At 40.8% G+C, this 18,374-nt stretch overlaps 1 long non-coding RNA gene across 1 annotated transcript in view; it reads right to left on the bottom strand.

The window, feature by feature from the left end:
• Positions 1–14,853: 14,853 nt before the first annotated feature.
• Positions 14,854–18,374, bottom strand: part of LOC134299291 (uncharacterized) — a 28,388-nt gene continuing 24,867 nt past the window's right edge. Inside the window, exon 2 of the long non-coding RNA XR_010006477.1 lies at positions 14,854–16,055. This is a non-coding gene — a long non-coding RNA (uncharacterized LOC134299291). The remainder of the gene's footprint in view (positions 16,056–18,374) is intronic.

Raw genomic sequence — 18,374 nt, 5'->3', positions numbered from 1 at the left:
ATAAGTTGGAAATTACTTGCAGGCACAGTACAACAACTATGTTCTACATCCCTGAGTCTGGGTGAAGGATTGAATTTCTAAGATGGAGCAGAGGGGAAAGGGGGACAGTGAGACCAAATAGGGCAGGGTGAGGTCTATAGCCTAAAAGGGCTAGTGATGTCCCTGTGGTGACTCAGGTGCCTAAGCATTGTTTTGAAGCTGCTTAGGTTTGCCTTTGAATGGACAATACAAAGGAAGATAGTTAAATCAGGCATGGGCAAACTTCAGTCCTCTGGGTGTTTTGGACTTAATCTCTCACAATCCCTAACAGCCGGTACGCTGTTAGGAGTTGAAGTCCAAAACACCTGGAGGGCTGAAGTTTGCCCATGCCTGGGTTAAATAGTAACTCTTTTGCAGTATTTTTCTTATGCTGAGTGAAGCCAGTGGCAGCTGTTCTCAGTAAGACAAAAATAGGTGAAATTCTCATTCTACGAGAATATATGGAATGGCAACATGAGCAGAAAAATATTCATTCTCAACCATCTTGAGATTATCAAGTTCTGCAAGACATACAGCTTTATACAGAGTATGTTAGATGAAATCCAGTGTTGCTCCCAATTAGATCAGGCCCCTTGATATCAATACAACTGAGATAAGTGCCATGTAGTGCTAGTCCACTTAATAGGTTTCTTTAGATACTTGGTGGAAGTGAAATGAGGTGGGTGGCAAGGACCCAAAACTATTTCGAAGGTGGTGGAGGCTCAGAATTGGAAGACAGGTTGTTATTGATTTTGCCCAGGTGCTTGTAGGGATGTGGCAAAGTATTTTGTAATACCCTTACAAGCACAATATGTACTGAGATGTGCAGTGAATATGGAACCCAAAAATGATATATTATCTGAAATAGTTGCAGTTAGTATTACATTGATATCCCATCTTTTCCGCAAATGAGGTCAGGGCAGCACCTAATAGCAGCTTCCTCTCCCAACTGAAAAATATGGAACTGGAGAAAATAGGATTGGAGATGAAAAGGAAGGCTTCTCCAAAGTATTTATTCCCAGTAGCTATCTTTGTAGAAGAGCCCTCTGGTTTCCATAGTTATTCTAAGCACAATATAAATGTCTCTGTGGTTTGTGATACCATACAGACTGCATTTTGAGTGTCCTGTAAAGTATGCAAAGTTCACATGGAAATAATCTGTTTTTTTAAAAAAATCTGTCAACAATTGTGGATGATAATGATGATGACCAACCTTCTCTGCCCCAAACCATTTCTTAAGGTGGGTAGAATTCAGCTTTGGCAGTTAAGGCATTCTGAATTTTACCTACTTATTGGTCTAATTTTATTTATTTATTAACTTAAAACAATGAGAATCTAGAATTTATTTCATTTAAATAACAAGAACAAAACAGATGTACAGGAAACAATCTGGATATCATGTAAGGCACAGCAAAATAATAAGTGAGGCCTTTAAAGGGAATTTTAATCAAGCTATTTGCTTGCTCCCAAGTAAATGTTGAGAGATGGCAACATTTATCAGTGGGCTCAACTACATAGAAATCTTTGTTGTCCAATTTTGCCAAATGTAAGGGGGAATGAGTCCTATTCTGTGGTCCATGGTGACAACTGCCACTTCCAGGGTGTTAGAGCCGTATGAAACCAGTTATTGTTGTTTAGGAACCAGGACTAATCTAAAAGAGCTACTACAATCATCAGGGCATATTCCTTAGTGATAAGAATTCACAAAGTATAGTGTGATAAAGTTTATTCTATCCAGTCAAGTAGCTGTGCTGACATAACGAAGTGTATGAATATTGAGAAGGGTTTAGGTAGGAGGAAAGAACAGATTCCATCATGCAAGAAGCTTTTTCAGTGGTGCTGTTTGTTCCACAAAAGGAAAAAGAAATGAACATTGACAATCATCTTTTAAAGGGAAACGTGGACCAAGCATTCTCACTGACCTGCACTCTCAACAGTTTGCAATATTAATTCTCTTAAATAGGGAAATGTCTTCAGAAAGAGAAACGATTCAATAGCCAAAATGGTCTGTCTCACCCCCCCCACCTCACCCCCTCTTCCCAGTATGCAACGATTCTGGGATCCAAGCCGTGTGCTTTAACTTTTTTAATAACGATTTCCCCCCTTGGGCTGCGAGCTTGCACCGAATCCTGGAGGAATTGCTCAATCAGATTAAGGCTTATATTTTGCAACAGACTGGATGGAGCAATAAAAGAAAGAGTGCGGAAATGGGACTTCACCCATCAATTAGATCTCTATTAGCAGCCAATGCAGGCTTCACCACAGGAAATGTCATATCCCAGCAGCAGTAGAAGCAGTGGCAGCAGCCAGGCCTGGTCATTCCCTGTCTTCTTCCCCTGCCATCGTGTCCAAATACCCTCCCCCAACACAGATATTAACCAATTCTTCTTGCTCAAAGAGACACATTTAAACAAGGCTTTTCTTTATTTGGCTGCATGTGCATGTGTTTGCATATTATTGTATATATATATGGCAGCACCAGCTTGGCCAGCTACATAATACCCCGGGAGCAGAAGAAACATCAGGAGCTCTCTGTGTGAACAGGTTGCTCAAGCGGACACCTGCACACCCGGCACAGAAAATTGAGACTTTGCTTTATTAATATTAAAGGATTTATTATAGTCATAAAGCAGGCCTGTGTTAAGGGCAATTAGCAACACAATGGGTAATATTTTGAATACCAGCCCAACTCATCTGCCCCCATATATCATATCTGCCAAGGCTCTTTTGATTTGTCTCCCTGGCGGGGATGGCTAGCTGAAAGGAGGAGACTGTACCATAGTAAGCAAAACACAAGGGGTATTTGGCTTGTTTTTGCTGTTCTTTTGAAAATTGTTTAGGGTCAGAAACTTGATCTAGCCCTATCATCCTTGGGAGTCAGTTCTGCTGAAAATGTGATTTATTCCAAGTAAACAAGTTTAGTCAGTAGGAATGCCAGTCTTCTCCAGTCAGTCTTGAATCACAGTAAGCCCTTTTGTTTCATTGGGTTTCTGATGTCAATATTAGATTGTGTTCTTCTTTTTAAAGCCACCAATGACATTTTTTGTTTACTTAGGGCTGATTCATGTGCATGGACTAGAATCCAATTGTTATTACTGATTAAAGTAAATTTATTGAATCAATTGATTTACCTATGCGTTGACTCGTCATCCAGCAGTTGATTCAATGAGTCTACTCTCTTTGTGACTAACAAGATTCCAGCCATACAGTGGCACTTGGGGTTGCATCTGTGACTGAAAGTGGCTGAATGTTTGAACCTCTGTCATTTAAAAGCCTTTTGGTGGCAGCCAGTGAGGTCAGTTTCTTATCCCTTGCCACACTGGTGGCAGAAAGGAAGTGGAAGTCCTCACATTTGGAAGCAGCAGAGAGATTCATCAAAATTATTTGGTGGCCATAGCAGAGGGATAATGGAAAGCCACCACAGTTGGAGGTCACAGCCATGGGACTGGGAAATCCTTACATTGGTGGCAGAGCTGGGGATAGACAAGTGGAAAAACCTCCTTCCTTAGTTCGTCAGTTCTATATATGGGCAGAATTCATCAGCAATGTGACCCACTCATCCTGTTGAAATAAAGTAGTGCTTCTCAACCTGTGGGTCCTCGGATGTTTTGGACTTCAACTCCCAGAAATCCTAACAGTTGGCAAACTGGCTGGGATTTCTGGGAGTTTTGTAGGCCAAAACACCTTGGGACCCACAGGTTGAGAACCATTGAAATAGAGGAACAGTTTGACCCACTCATGTATGGTTTCCATAAATGTTTCTCTGGTTACATTAGTCTGGTGTCGTTTTAGCCACCATGGCTCTTTACTACGAGAATCCTGAGGTTTGAAATATGGTAAAATAACTAGAAAACAGTCATAAGAGAGTTCTAGTCCACTTTCTTGAACTACAGTCCTCAAGGTATCTCTACTGCAAATGAAAACGGGTTAATTTTGTAATGTCAGCAGGTGGAACCCAACATGGCATAATAACATCTGCACTGTAGAATGAATGCAGCTTGACACCTCTTTTGACCACCATGTATCAATGCTATGAAATCTTGGGGGTTTGTAGTTTGGTGGAGCAGCAGCACTCTTTGGCAGAGAAGGCTAAGGACCTTATAAAATAGAATAGAATAACTTTACTGTCATTGTACATCATACAACTAAATTAAATGCCATCCCCAATCAAATTATATATGTAGAATTACAAAAGGAAATATCCATACCTCCACATGCTAATCATTATTGCACACTCTTAATGCGACATCACTGTGACACCGTAAAGTTCAATATAGTCACAGCTCTAGGATAAAAGCTATCTCTCATCCTATTTGTCCTTGTTTTTATCATCCTATGCCGTCTGCCAGATGGTAATAATTTTTTTAAAGTACGAGTCTGGCAATTCCATAGCACTGAGGCCTGGCAGTTAAAAGTAGTGTACAAACAACACTGTAGAATTGCAACCTTGGACTATGGCCCCATCAACATTGCCATATCATGCAACTTCATAAAGCAGTTTCACTGCATTGAACTGCATAATGCAGTTTGCTCTTTCCTTTTGCTGGGCCCAGGTGGGCAAGGCGGATAAAGGGCCTCTGTTGCTGGGCCCGGCAAGGGTCCTTCTTCATAAAGCGTCTTTATGCAGCAGAACTCCTCCAGAGGGGAGCCCGCAGCGAGGCTGAAAGGGGCTTTGAGAGACCCCCTGGGCCCCCTGCCGGCCTGAGTGGCACCAAGTGCCCCGCCAGGGCCACGCCAAGAAGGAAGGAAGGAGGGAGGGGAGGGGGAGGCAAGGCCAGCATTAACATGCGCCACCTGTGAACACCAGGCAGGGCCCCTCTCTCTGGGAAACCAGGAAGCAGTACTACAGCATTGTCTCTGAGTAGAAAAGGACTTGGTCTGATTTCTGGCACTGCAGCTTCCAGAATCCCCCAGAGGATCACGCCAAAATGGGGATCCCATGCAGAATTCTTTGCAAAGAAGCCTCCTGAGGCAATTTGTTGTGCCACGACTCCAGAGACCAGGGCCCGAGGCCCCACTCTCTCAGGCGCCTTCTACACTGCCATATAAAATCCAAACTATCTGATTTGAACGGGATTATATGGCAGTGTAGAAGGGGCCTCGGTCTCAGTGGAGTCTCCATCGGAGTAGATGGATGTCCTTGAAAACTACATTAGTCTTCAGCTTGGTGGACTAATGTACAGGCAGTCCACAAGTTATGAACAACATAGGTTCTGTAGGTTTGTTCTTAAGTTGAATTTGTAAGTCAGAACAGGGACATATATAAGCTTTGGATAGCACAGGGAAGGGTGAACACCCCTGTGGTGTTTTGCTGCCTATGCCCCTGTTCATAAGATTTCACTTCACTTGCTGTCCCTGTGATTATTGGATTTTGCTAAATTTAGCTTGTTTTAGAAACCAGGATTGGTGAGAAAGCTTCAAGAGAGACACTTTTACCCCACGATCATAACTTTTTCAGGAGTGAATTTCCCTTCCTAGAAGTAGAGTTCTCTCACTTCTTGTTGTCTTAACTATGAGTCTTTGTAAGCTGGATGTTTGTAACTCAGAGGCCACCTGTATAGTTTATCTTCCCTATGTGCTCAATTCAGTGTTAAGCAGCATTGGGAGGACAATAGCTTTATAAACAAGCACCTTGGTATCCCTATGGATGTCCTGATCCTCAAACACTCTCTGCTTCATTTGGAAAATTGCTGCACTCACAGAGCTCAGGTGGTGTTGTATTTCAGTGTCAATGTTGACTTTTGTGGAGAGGTGGCTTCCAAGGTAGTGGAAATAGTCAACATTTTCTAATGTTACCAACCCTGTTATACGCCTGCGAAATGTGGACTGTCTACAAACGTCACACTCAACTCCTGGACTTATTCCATCACTGTTGCCTCTGAAAAATCATGCAAATCTTTTGGGAAGACAGGCAGACAAATGTCGGTGTGCTAGAAGAAGCAAAGACCACCAGCACTGAAGCGATACTCCTATGTCATCAACTCTGCTGGACTGGCCACGTTGTCCAAATGCCTGATCACCATCTAACAAAGCAGGTACTATGCACGCAACTCATGAACGGAAAACAGAATGTTGGTGGACAGGAAAAGAGATTAACAGATGGGCTTAATGCTAACCTTAAAAACTGTGGCATAGACAGTGAAAACTGGGAAGCCCTGGCCCTTGAGCACTCTAACTAGAAGACAGTTGTGACCAGTAGTGCTGTGGAATTTGAAGATGCACAAATGGAGGGCGAAAGGGAGAAACATGCCAAGAGGAAGGTGTGTCTTTGCACCTGGAAACCGATACCTTCACTAAGGAAGAACATGTGGGTCAAGAATAGGGCTCCACAGTCACTTATGTATCCACTGCCGGGACACTACACTTGGAAGCCCATCATACTCGGATGATGAGGGATCACCTAAGTAAGTAAGTAAGCAGCATTAAGATTACGTAGGTCCCATTGATTACACTATGTAACACGATTTTTGTTTCTGGGTTATAAATATCATTTCCTTGACTTTCATAACCTGATCCTAGCAGCAAAGGCAACTTGTTCCCCTACCACACCATTAATTCCATGCAAGTGTGGAGTTTATGGTAGCATACCTGTGCATTTTAATTAATCCCACCCAGAGGAGAGCTTTGGTGACTGTCAAATGTAATTTGTTGCCATCACCTCTTTTGGATAGGAGATATAAAACATGGAATGACTCCCTAGATCAGGGCTACTGATGACACTACGTAATCCAATTTTTGTTTCTGGGTTATAAATGTCATTTTCTAATTGGGTCTATTATAAAAACATGGAAAATGTTTATTAAACTGCAAAAATGTTTTTGCATCCTTCAGATCATTTTTCTATAGTTTTTAAATCAATATTTCATAGAGTCTCAGCCAATTCAACACAGTTTGTGGCAGACACAAAAACAGAGTTTCTGGAGTATAACAACTACTTTCAAAGTAAGTATCTCACAATTAAAAAGAAAGAATACTTTCAAACCAAGAACATATCCCCCCCCCCCCAAATTGTGTTACAGAGTATTATAGTACACTGTGCAGGACTAAAACTAGATGTAGCCTATACTTAAATATATACCAGCAGATCTACTTGGTGTTGCCTAGGTATCATTAGGACTACTGCTCACCTACTTTCTCCCTTCTCAAGCTCTGAGAAGTCCTACCTCACAGTGTCTCTGTGGTGATACCCTGGCAACCGGACAGGCTCTCTTTGTGGCTCTCCTTCCTCATTTTCTCATACACATTCTCCCTCTCTTTCTTCTTTTTCTTCTTTCCTTGCTTTTGATCTCTGTAAAGATTTCAGCAACACATGTAAGGGCTGTAGACGTTATTTTTTTTCTTAAGGTCAAATTTCTGCCTTGCAATACTGTGGGGTTGCAAAAAGCCTCAAAATATCTCAAGATTTTTCTCATGTTCCACTGAAGGCTCTCTTTTCCTGCTTGTTTTCAAGATTTTAGAAGATTTGCCTGTAGAATTATGCAATATGATATTTCATGCTAAGCAGAGTCACCATTTATTCTGATATCAAATTTGAGTCAACCACAATATATCTAAATGGGCCTTTAGAGAATAATGATGATAATGATAATGATGACAATAAAAATGAAGCTTTTAAATATTAATGGTGCTTTGTTCACATAATCCTCACTTATTTAAAAATCTGTTTTAATTGTTTGGATGCGGAAAGGGAATGAGCAAAATTTTCCATATTAGAACCCACTGTACCAATGAGACTTAATGAGTTTTTGTTATTTAATTTTAGCCATTGCAATCCTAATTAATAAAATACGTTTTGATTCTTGAAGTCCATACTATTACTTTCAAATGCATTCAGCCTCTTTTGTCAAGCAAACACTGTTCTGAATATCATTACCCTTGAGCCAGAGATGAAGAAGATTAAATAAATGATTTTTTTCTTGAAACTTCATCAGAGGTAGAACTTATCTCGGCATAGGTTGCAATTAATAGTAAAAGTAGCTTTTACTAGATGCTTAAGAGGAAGCTGTGTTCTGTAGGTCATGGGTTACTGTTCTATCCATTAACTGATAGCGTTTAGCACTTAGCATTGTTAGATAACTATGGCAGGCTAAAAAAGAAGACCATCTTGTGCATCTGATGGTGTATAGGGCATTTTCCTGAAACCAATGGTAAACGTATTTAGAATAAGCATGTAAGCACTGATATGCTCACCACACAACCAAACTAAAATGGGAGCCAACAGCCAAACTCCAGTCATTTTAGCCTGGGAGAACGAAAGCCATTTTATTCTTGCTGTCTTTCCTTGCCCTGGGTCTATATTACACTTTGCAACACAAATGTCATTTTCTAATTGGTTCTATTATAAAAATATGGAAAAGGTTTATTAAACTGCAAAAAACTTTGTTTTTGTGGAACATCATACAACACATTTTTCTATCATTTTTTCAATAAATATCTCATATAATCTCAACCAAATCAACCTAGTTTGTGGCAGCCACAAAAAAGAAGTTTCTGGAGTATAACAACTACTTTCCAAGTAAGTGCCACACAATTAAACAGGAATAACACTTTCAAATCAGGAACAGAATTTCCTTTCAAATTTTGTTACATTGTGCTATAATATAAAAATATTATTTTGGTTTGTTGATATTCCATCCTATATCATGAGATTTCAGAGCAGCATACAAGTAAAATCAATATAAATAATTTAAGAAACAAAGTAAAAAAAAACCCAACAATTTAAAATATATTAAACAATTTTACCTGTTTAAACCACTTAAAAGTATGCATATAATGATTTAGGGTAGCGTTTCTCAACCTGGGGGGTCATGAGGGGGGTTTCAGAGGGTTCGCCAAAGACCATCAGAAAACACATATTTCTGATGGTCTTAGGAACCCAAATCCCTCCAGTATTTTCTGTTGGTCATAGGGGTTCTGTGTGGGAAGTTTAGCTCAATTCTGTTGTTGGTGGGGTTCAAGGGTTTTTTAATTGTAGATGAAATATAAATCCTAGCAATTGCAACTCCCAAATGTAAGGTCAGTTTTCCCCAAACTCCACCAGTGTTCACATTTGGGCATATTGAGTATTTGTGCCAAGTTTGGTCCAGATCCATCATTATTTGGAGTCCACCGTGCTCTCTGGATGCAGGTGACCTACAACTCCAAAACTCAAGGTCAATGCCCACCAAACCCTTCCAGTATTTTCTGTTGGTCATGGGAGTTCTGTGTGCCAAGATTGGGTCAATTCCATCGTTGGTGGAGTTCAGAGTGCTCTTTGATTGTAGATAAACTATAAATCCCAGCAACTACAATTCCCAAATGACAAAATCAGTCATCGTCTCCCCAACCCCACCAGTATTCAAATTTGGGCATATTGAGTATTTGTACCAAATTTGGTCCAGTGAATGAAAATGCATCCTGTATATCAGATATTTCCATTATGATTCATAACAGTAGCAAAATTACAGTTATGAAGTAGCAACAGAGATAATTTTATGGTTGGAGGGTCACCACAACATGAGGAACTGTATTAAGGGTCCGTGGCATTAGGAAGGTTGAGAACCACTGATTTAGTGATACATTAGGTCCAAACACTCTAACAAGCAGCTACATTTTTTACTTGGCACCTAAATGAAACCAATGTTGGTGTCAGTTAGGCCACAGTTGCCACATCCTTACACTGTGTATTGACCACTTTGATGGGTCAAAGAGGAAGGCCAGTTACATAAGATAAGCAATAACTCTGCCAGCCATATTGATGTTTTGAAGAAAGAGTATCATTATGCTTTTTATGTCACCCAGTTGAATGTTGCTACCCTGTTTCCCCGAAAATAAGACAGGGTCTTATATTAATTTTTGCTCCCAAAGATGCACTAGGTCTTAATTTCAGGGGATGTCTTATTTTTCCATGAAGAAGAGCTCACATTTATTGTTGAACAACAAAATGAACATTTATTATATACTGTAAAGTAGTTGTCATCACAAACCAGCATAACAGACAAACTATGAATCCTATCAAGAATTTCTTGTTACTACCATTATTTACATGTACAACAATCTATGGTACCTCTTGCAATTTAGGTTTCACAAGGTTTCCACACTGATTTCTCTCTATTCTAGTTTCAATGTAGTCATGAATGATGAATAATATAATATACTATAATAATAATATGATAATATAATAATAATATAATGATATACAATATATTAATGAGATAATATAATATAGGATATAATAATAACAGAAAATGATAATAATATGGTATTAATAGGATAATATAATAATGGGATATAATAACAATAGCATAATAATATAATAATAATAGGATAATATAATAGAATAATAGAATGGAATAGAATGATATAAAATATATTAATAGGATAATATAAAATGGAATATAATAATAATAACAGAATATGCTAATAATAATAAAATAATAATATGATAATAGAATAGAATAATAGTATAGAATATAATGATATAAAATATATTAATAGGGTAATATAAAATGGAATTTAATAATAACAGAATAATAATATAATAATATGAAAATATAATAGAATAATAATAGAATAATAATATAATGATATAATAATAATAATAATAATAGAAAAATATAATATAATGATTTAAAATATATTAATAGGATAATATAATAATGGGATATAATAATAGTAACAGAATATGATCATAATAATATGGCAATAGAATAATAGTATAAAATAATCAGTTTCATGGCATAGGATAGGAAGATGAGGGGAGAATTCCAATGCGTCCTGTACCTTTAAGGAGCCTTGGGGACGAGTGGAAAACCCTCTTCCTTCCCTCCCTCCCACCCTCCCTTGCCCGGGCTCCAGGAGCCAATCAGAAGCCTCTGGGAAGCAAGGCAGCATGGCCAGGAGGGAGACAGAAGGAAGGAAGAAACGGCAGCAGCCACGGAAGGTTCTTCAAGCCTTGGCTGGGGGACTGGCAAGGCAAGGCAGGCAGGGAGGGAGGCACAGAAAGCAAGCACTTTCCCTCCCTCCCTCCGGTGTATGAATGAGTGCTGCTTCTGCCCTGCAGCCATGCTTCCCAATGGAACTCTGCTGCAGCCTTAGTTGCTAGGTCTTAGTTTCAGGGGAGGCCTTATATTTGGCAATCCCCCCAAAACCCTGCTAGGTCTTATTCTTTGGGGAGGTCTTATTTTCGGGGAAACACGGTAGTAACACATGTACTTGTAATGTTCTATTCTCAACTCCTCACTTACGACAAAGAACATATTGGTTGGCAACCTTTTAGTGACTTTCACACTCCTAATTCCAATGTGTGTCTATGTCATTTTTGGGTAATTGTGGAGGTTGGAATACTCTATTGACCTCATACAGTCACCAAACCCTCCATCCCCATCTAATTTTGCCTGCTGTTCTCCCCACCCCCCCAAAAGTAGTGATTTACTGAATGGTGGAAAGCAGGGAGGGTGATGGAAGAGTATCCTGCTATGTTCCTATAGTTCAGTGGTTCCCAATCTTTGGACCTCCAGGTATTTTGGACTTCAACTCCCAGAAATCTCAGCCATCTTAATAGCTGCTAGGAATTGTGGGAGCTGAAGTCCAAAACACCTGGAGGCCCAATGATTGGGAACCACTGGTGCAGTTGGACATAACATAATCATGTCGTTCTCTAAGACAGAGCTTTCCAAACATTTCATGTTGGTGGCATACTTTTTAGACATGAATCATTTCATGATACAGTCATTTAGTTTTACTAGCAAACCAGAAGTTAAACCAACTCCTTAAGAAGAGATATGGACACATACATAAACTGTAATCATGAAATATATGGGGATACAACAAATCTCGTGAAAACCTTTCATTTATATTTTAAAATATATATCATGTATTGCTTCTTTCACATAGACTCAGAGGTGGTTTGTTATGTTCATGTGACACATTTACACTCTGTAGCTAACACACTAATGTGTCACGACACACAGTTTGGAAATCTAGGACTTGCAGAGAACTCCTTTCTATGTATCCTATTATAAGAACACAGCTGGATACTTCTGCCAGGAGTTCTATGCAGTCTTTCCGAAGTGACTGAATTACTGCTGATTAAGGAACTTGGTATCCAAAAAACACAGTTGTAGTGGTCTTCTACTCAAAAAACACACAGAGAAACTTTTGTTCTTTCCCAAATAAACAGGAAGGCTTTTCTTTTTCCATTGTTGAAGTAGTATACAAAGTATATACAAAATATATAAACTTTTCAGCTTCTTCTTTCTCACTACTCACAGCAGTAATTCTTCAACACACTCTCCAAACCACCATCCATCCCTCATCAAGCTTACTCAATATAACTGCAACCTATACACTACTCCCATTGCATTAACCACCACACCCTAATTACAATGGCTTAATCCTTTAACAGGTAGTTAGGTTAGAGGTATTAACTCCGCTATCACTTAAAAAATGTCAGGTAATTTCCATATCTTGACAAATTCTCTGTCACCCTCTCTGGTCCCATTAAATGACTGTATTGTGGTAGACAGGGCTCCAACAGGTAAAAAATAGGTTTCCAGGGTTGGGAGATTACATGTGTCTGACAGGACTTGATATGAAATCTCCCTGATCTAGAGTCTTAGGGCCTTTCCAAACAGCCCTATATCCCAGAATATCAAGGCAGAAAATCCCAGTTCAAAGCAGATATTGTGGGATTTTCTGCCTTGATATTCTGGGATATAGGGCTATGTGGAAGGGCTCTTGGCTATTCTTTTGAAGGACAATTCACTCACAGGAAAAGTTAGTGCATTAGTTTGTCACATCGCAGGATGACATTGTGATCTCTCTGTCAACCTACACATTAGGCAGATGAGTTCATGATATAAAGCTGTGAATGACATGTTCTAATAGCAGCACATGGTTGATGTATTTGGTTATTAAGTCACAGGAAGCTAGATGGATTTAAATGCTAATTACATGATGGGCAAAATCCCATTTCAGTTAAACATATCATTACAGCATTGTAGCAAAGGCCAAATAGTCTAAATCAGTGGTTCCCAAACTTATTTGGCCTACTTCCCCCTTTCCAGAAAAAATATTACTCAGCGCCCCCTGGGAAGGGGGGCGTGGCCTAGAGGGGTGGATGTGGCTCCTGCTCAAGAAGGCGGGGCTGAGGCTCTCCACTAGTCCAAGATGCAGGGCTGGGAGGGGGAGGGGGAGGTGGGCGAGGCCAGGGCTGGGATGGGAGGAGTTACAAGCTCTGAGGCAGGGCTGAGCTTCTATTCCTGTCCTGCAGCGCCTGCCAGGACATGGGATGGGGCTAGAGGAGGGGGCGGGGCCTCTTCCCAAGTGTCTGACGGGGCTGAACCTCTGTACCCCGCGCCTGTGCTCTAACAAGCGCCTCAGGGGAGGTATACAGAGGCTCAGCCCTGTCTCGCACTCTTGGGAAGAGGCCCCGCCCCTAGGCCCATCCTTTAGTCCTAAAAGGCCTCTCAGGATATAGAGGCTCAGCCCTGTCTTGGGCTCTTGGAAGGAGGTCCCGCCCCCTTCCCTAGCTCTGCCCTCTTTATCCCAACAAGCACCTCAGGAGAGGTATAGATTCTCAGCCCTGTCTTGGGCTCTTGGGAAGAAGCCTCAGGTGCCTGGCCCTGTCTCCGGCACTTGGGAAGAGGCCCCGCCCCGGCCCCGCCCCGTGTCCTAATAGGTGCCATCACTGTCCCCTTGGATCACTGCAGCGCCCACCAGGGGGTGGTAGCGCCCACTTTGGGAATCACTGGTCTAAATAGTCTAGAGACAAGCAAACTCCAGGCCTGCTAGAATTACTTTGTCTTTGAGAAACCCAAGATCTACCAGCAGGAAATTGATACAAAGGACATATTCTTAGAATTTCAGAATCCAGAGCCTAGAATGTTGTCATCAATCCTGGAACTGGATAGCATTTACAGTTTTTCCACACAACTCTTTGGCCCCTTCCACACTGCTGTATAAAATCTCACATTATCTGCTTTGAAATGGAATATATGGCAGTGTGGACTCAGATAACCCAGATCAAAGCAGATATTGGGGGATTTTCTGCCTTGATATTCTGGGTTATATGGCTGTGTGGAAGGGCCTTTTGTTACCCAAAACTTTTTGTTTTTAATTTCCACATCACCACATATGGTGGGGCACAGAAGTCACCTTGTGACTAATGTTGTGAAACAGTATAGCCATAGTTTGAAATTCTTGTTGATTTAGAGTTCTACCAGTAGACCCAGATCTACATCTGTCAACCCCTATTCTTGAATGTATTTGGGATTTGCAAAAAAGCCCCCCCATATTTTTATGATGCTTTATTATCTACACAGGTCAGAATCAAAGGATGCATATCCAATGCAAGGCAGGCTTAAGCTGCTGTCAAATCCACAGTTACATGAAAAAATCAGTACTTACATCTCAATAGATAGGTATCCAATTATCTTACCTAATATAGAATCAGTGAACTGGCTAGAAATATGCATTCTCTTGGAGGAGGAAATAATCACAAAGAATCTGAAACTGGTATATCATATTCAGCTGGGAAATTTCTCTTGCTCAAGATCCAGTTATTAAATTCAACTGCAGTGGCTCCATTAAATCAACAGAAACTTGGAAAAATACCACTTATGTAAGTTCCATTAACTTAGTGGATCTACTCTAATAAACCTTCTAACATTTCATAGATGAAAACTGGAACATATGTGGCCAAGAATATTCTTGCAAGAATAAAATAATAATGAGAGCTTGCTTTTTCCCATTCCATCCACAGAAAGTTTCCAATTATGACTAAAGGGAGCCTTTTGGGATGGGGAGAGAAAGTTTTCCAAATGGGCAGAACACAGAGACACACATACACTGCTGTTGTATCTTTAATACCATTTTTATTTGCAAACATTCTAGCTGGAGAGGTTTATCATAACATAAGGATAAACATAATTACTTGCTCATTCCTGCACAGAAAGCTAAAGCTATATAAAAGACAGAGACCTAAATCCAATGTAAAGTTAGTTTTTAAAAAACAAAGAAAATATGTTCTAATGGGGTTTTGTTAGTTTTTCAGTTTCAAAATAGTAATACACTTGTTCTTTTCCCCAGGCATCCTGTTGCTTGTGCAATTTGTGGTACAACTAGAAAAGGGTTTCACTTTCTTTTGCCCATGATTTGCAACCAGGTGTGTCAATGTAAAATGATATCACTTGATACTGGTCAGAATCTGGACCCAATTCAAAAGTTGGCAACTGTGGATCAACAAATTCTGTGCTATTATGGTTTCTTCTCTTGATTGGCTGATGGAGGAACACCAATTTTCATTCAGGTGGTATAAATGAGCTGTTCCAATCCTGTGTGTGAATATCCTAGTGAACATCAGTCTAGTTTGTAGCATTTTGGAATGTTGTCCTTTGTAAAATGCATCCAACAGAATGGATATACATATAGCTGAGGCCTACTTTTTAGGTTCCCCTTATTTATAAGAGGAACCCCTCAAGTTCAAGAGCAAGTCCAGCTGTTCGTTTTCATTGTAAAATACAACCAGCATCAAATCAAGCTAAAGCAGTAAAGAATCATTGGGATCTGGAATAAGAATGTATTTGTTATATATGAACTACCTACAGTTTCTTTATTCTTGGGATAAGAAAAGATATTCTGTTACTTGTTTTAGTTCTCTGGGGGAGTAGAGGCAGACTTTTCTGGAAAAAAAACTCTAGGGGAGGAAGGGTCAAGTTACTATTGACAAGTCTGTGAAGACATCTTCTAAACCATGGGAAAACATGGAGAAAATGTTTAGAGACTTTGCATTCAAACCTCTTTGGGCTGAACTACCGAAGAGTGGGGAAAGAGAATGCACTTTGTTGCATTGTTGCTCTGAAAGGCTATCTATTTATCATCTCATAAGACAGCTCCAATGATCATTATCTGCTTTGCCCACTTTCTGACCCAAATTCAGGGGTTTTTATGGAAAATTGCAGTCAGTTTGATTGATGAAATCCAAAGATGTCTAAAATGGCACCAAAGATCTCCAACTGTGCAGTCTCCAACCGAGGGCTTCAATGTTGGCATTGTTCCTGCAGGGTGGAAAAAAAGTGGAGAAAATGAGCAAAAGTTAGGGAATTTCTGTTTAAGAAAACTTCAAATTTCAATGAGGATCCCCCAAACTATTATCCTTATTCACGCAAGGGCGAATGTGGGTGAATGTCCTAGTGATTTCCCACACATGAGGACAACAAAACTCAGCTTTTCAACCATTCTGGCTTTGTAAAATGCTAAATAACCATTACAGAAAAGAAAGAGAAGTGACTCTCATGTTAAAATCAAATATTAAACAGTGGGTTGTTTGAAGAGGAAAGCAGGCATTGGGACAGATCCAGCTATGTTTAGGCACATAAGTCCCACTCATTTCAATGGGAGGCTTGCACATGTGTTGCATCACCCTATGTAGGCTTACTTGGAAGTAAATCCCACAGAATTAAAAGGAAATGCTTCATATGTCTGTGGGAATACAGTTGCAGCTTTGGAGCTCTAAGTATTTACTCTGAAATGAGCTTCATTGAGTTCTGTGGGGGTCTTCCCAAGTGAGTCTACAAGATCAAAATTACAAGCTGTTAAATCAGATGAATTACACTCTATTTATTTCTCACTGTACCTAAGTCTATTTATTTTCTCATGCTGTTTCACACTATGTGTCTTTTCACAATTTCCTACCAGTATTGTATTAAGCATTGTATAGGATTGCATTACTAGCATGTTTATCTTGTTTTTGAAGAAAGAGGGCATTTTTCTGAAATGCAATGATATATAACAAATGCTTTCTTGATTGCTGAAAACACTTTCCAGACAAGCAAACTCCCTTCCATCTGCTCTTCGAACCAGGGCTTAGAGATGTTACTTTTTTAGACAACAGCTCTCTGAACCACGCACCCAGGATGGCCAGTTGTAATAAAAACAAAGTAACAACCTGAATGTCCTTCTGCCGCACCGTTGGATGTGCTCCTTCCATTGCTTTATAATAGCTGCTAGAGTGCAGCTCCTGAATGTGGCGCCAAGACTTGGCATTTGATGAATGAAGCCCCTCTCTATCTTTTTCTCTTAATATATGTGTATATATATTAGAAAAAAGGAGAAAAGACAACAACTTGGGAGCTGTCTCTTGTCACTTCCCCCAAAGGGACCAACGATAAATCTTTCTTCATTTTAACTGCGATTAACCCTGGTTCTCCTTTCCTTATTCTCTCATTTCTCCCCCCACTCTCCTCCTCAGGGCTAAGGGAAGCTGCTGTGTTAAGCTGGCCCTGATGTGCCAAGGCTCTGGACCAGCTGCTCCTAACTAGAGACAAGCCCTTGTCAATTAAGGCATTGAAGAGCAGGTCCTGGGAGCCCTGGGGGCAATTGCAGCAGCCAAGCAATGGGCAGCCCCTGCAATTAGTATCCATTTGGAAAAGGAGCTCCAGGCCACAAATGCACAGGCAGGCGAGGGAGGGAGGGAGGGAGGAATGGGGGAGTGAGCGCAGGATGGAATCAAAAGCACCATCAAGCAGCTTCAGGGAGGGGGGGAAAGGAAGGAGAGAGAAGAAATTGGCCACAGTGATATTGAACAGACCTCCAAGATATGAGAATGTGTGAGAGAGTAGGCCAATATTTTCTGGAGATAGGAGTCATTGCTTCCTATTCTCCTCCATGCCGCAATTTAAAGGGGGTCAGGAGGAGGAAAAAAAATAAGCAAGCATCACTGGGGATGATTTTTTAAAGAAGAAGATCAATGGGCACATTCATGGGGCTCAGAGCAGAGGGTTTCTCCCTCTTTGTGCCTGGGATGTCACCTCAAGGCAGCTGGTGGCACGCAAGGCTCCCACGGGGTTGGCCTTTGGCCCAGGGGGAACTGGACAAGGCAAGGGAAGGGCTGGTGATGGCTCAGGTCAGAGAGGCCAAGGCGTCAGTCGGCCAAGCCAGGCCTGCAGCTGAACAAAACCTCCCAGAGAGGGCAAGGGAGCCTGAGGGATCATTAGTGGGTGTGCAAGCTGGGGGAAAGGTGTTTGTTTAAGTCATTAGGAAGTTGGTAGCTAGGGGTTGAGGGAGGTAGGCAGGCCGAGGGTAACTGGGGCTTAGTCTCTGTGACCCCCACCAAGTTCAAGAACAGAGCAAACACGCACAGGCCATTAGGAACAGCAGTCATCTCAGATGCCACAATAGAGACAGAGGAAGAAATTAGACCAGGCATCAATGTGGGGGGGGGGGGGGGAGGATGAGGCAGGAGGGGAGAAACAGGGGCAGAGGGTCAATGAAAGTCAACAGGAGAGCAGGCTTAATGACAGCAAGGATTTAATATCAAAAATCCATAAATCTGCTGGCTCCCAATAGGGAGACAAGAAGACAGCGTCCGAGTCAAC

Source organism: Anolis carolinensis, chromosome 5 (assembly GCF_035594765.1).
Source record: "Anolis carolinensis isolate JA03-04 chromosome 5, rAnoCar3.1.pri, whole genome shotgun sequence".
Lineage (NCBI taxonomy): Eukaryota > Metazoa > Chordata > Lepidosauria > Squamata > Dactyloidae > Anolis > Anolis carolinensis.
This window is presented reverse-complemented; position numbering and strand designations above follow the sequence as displayed.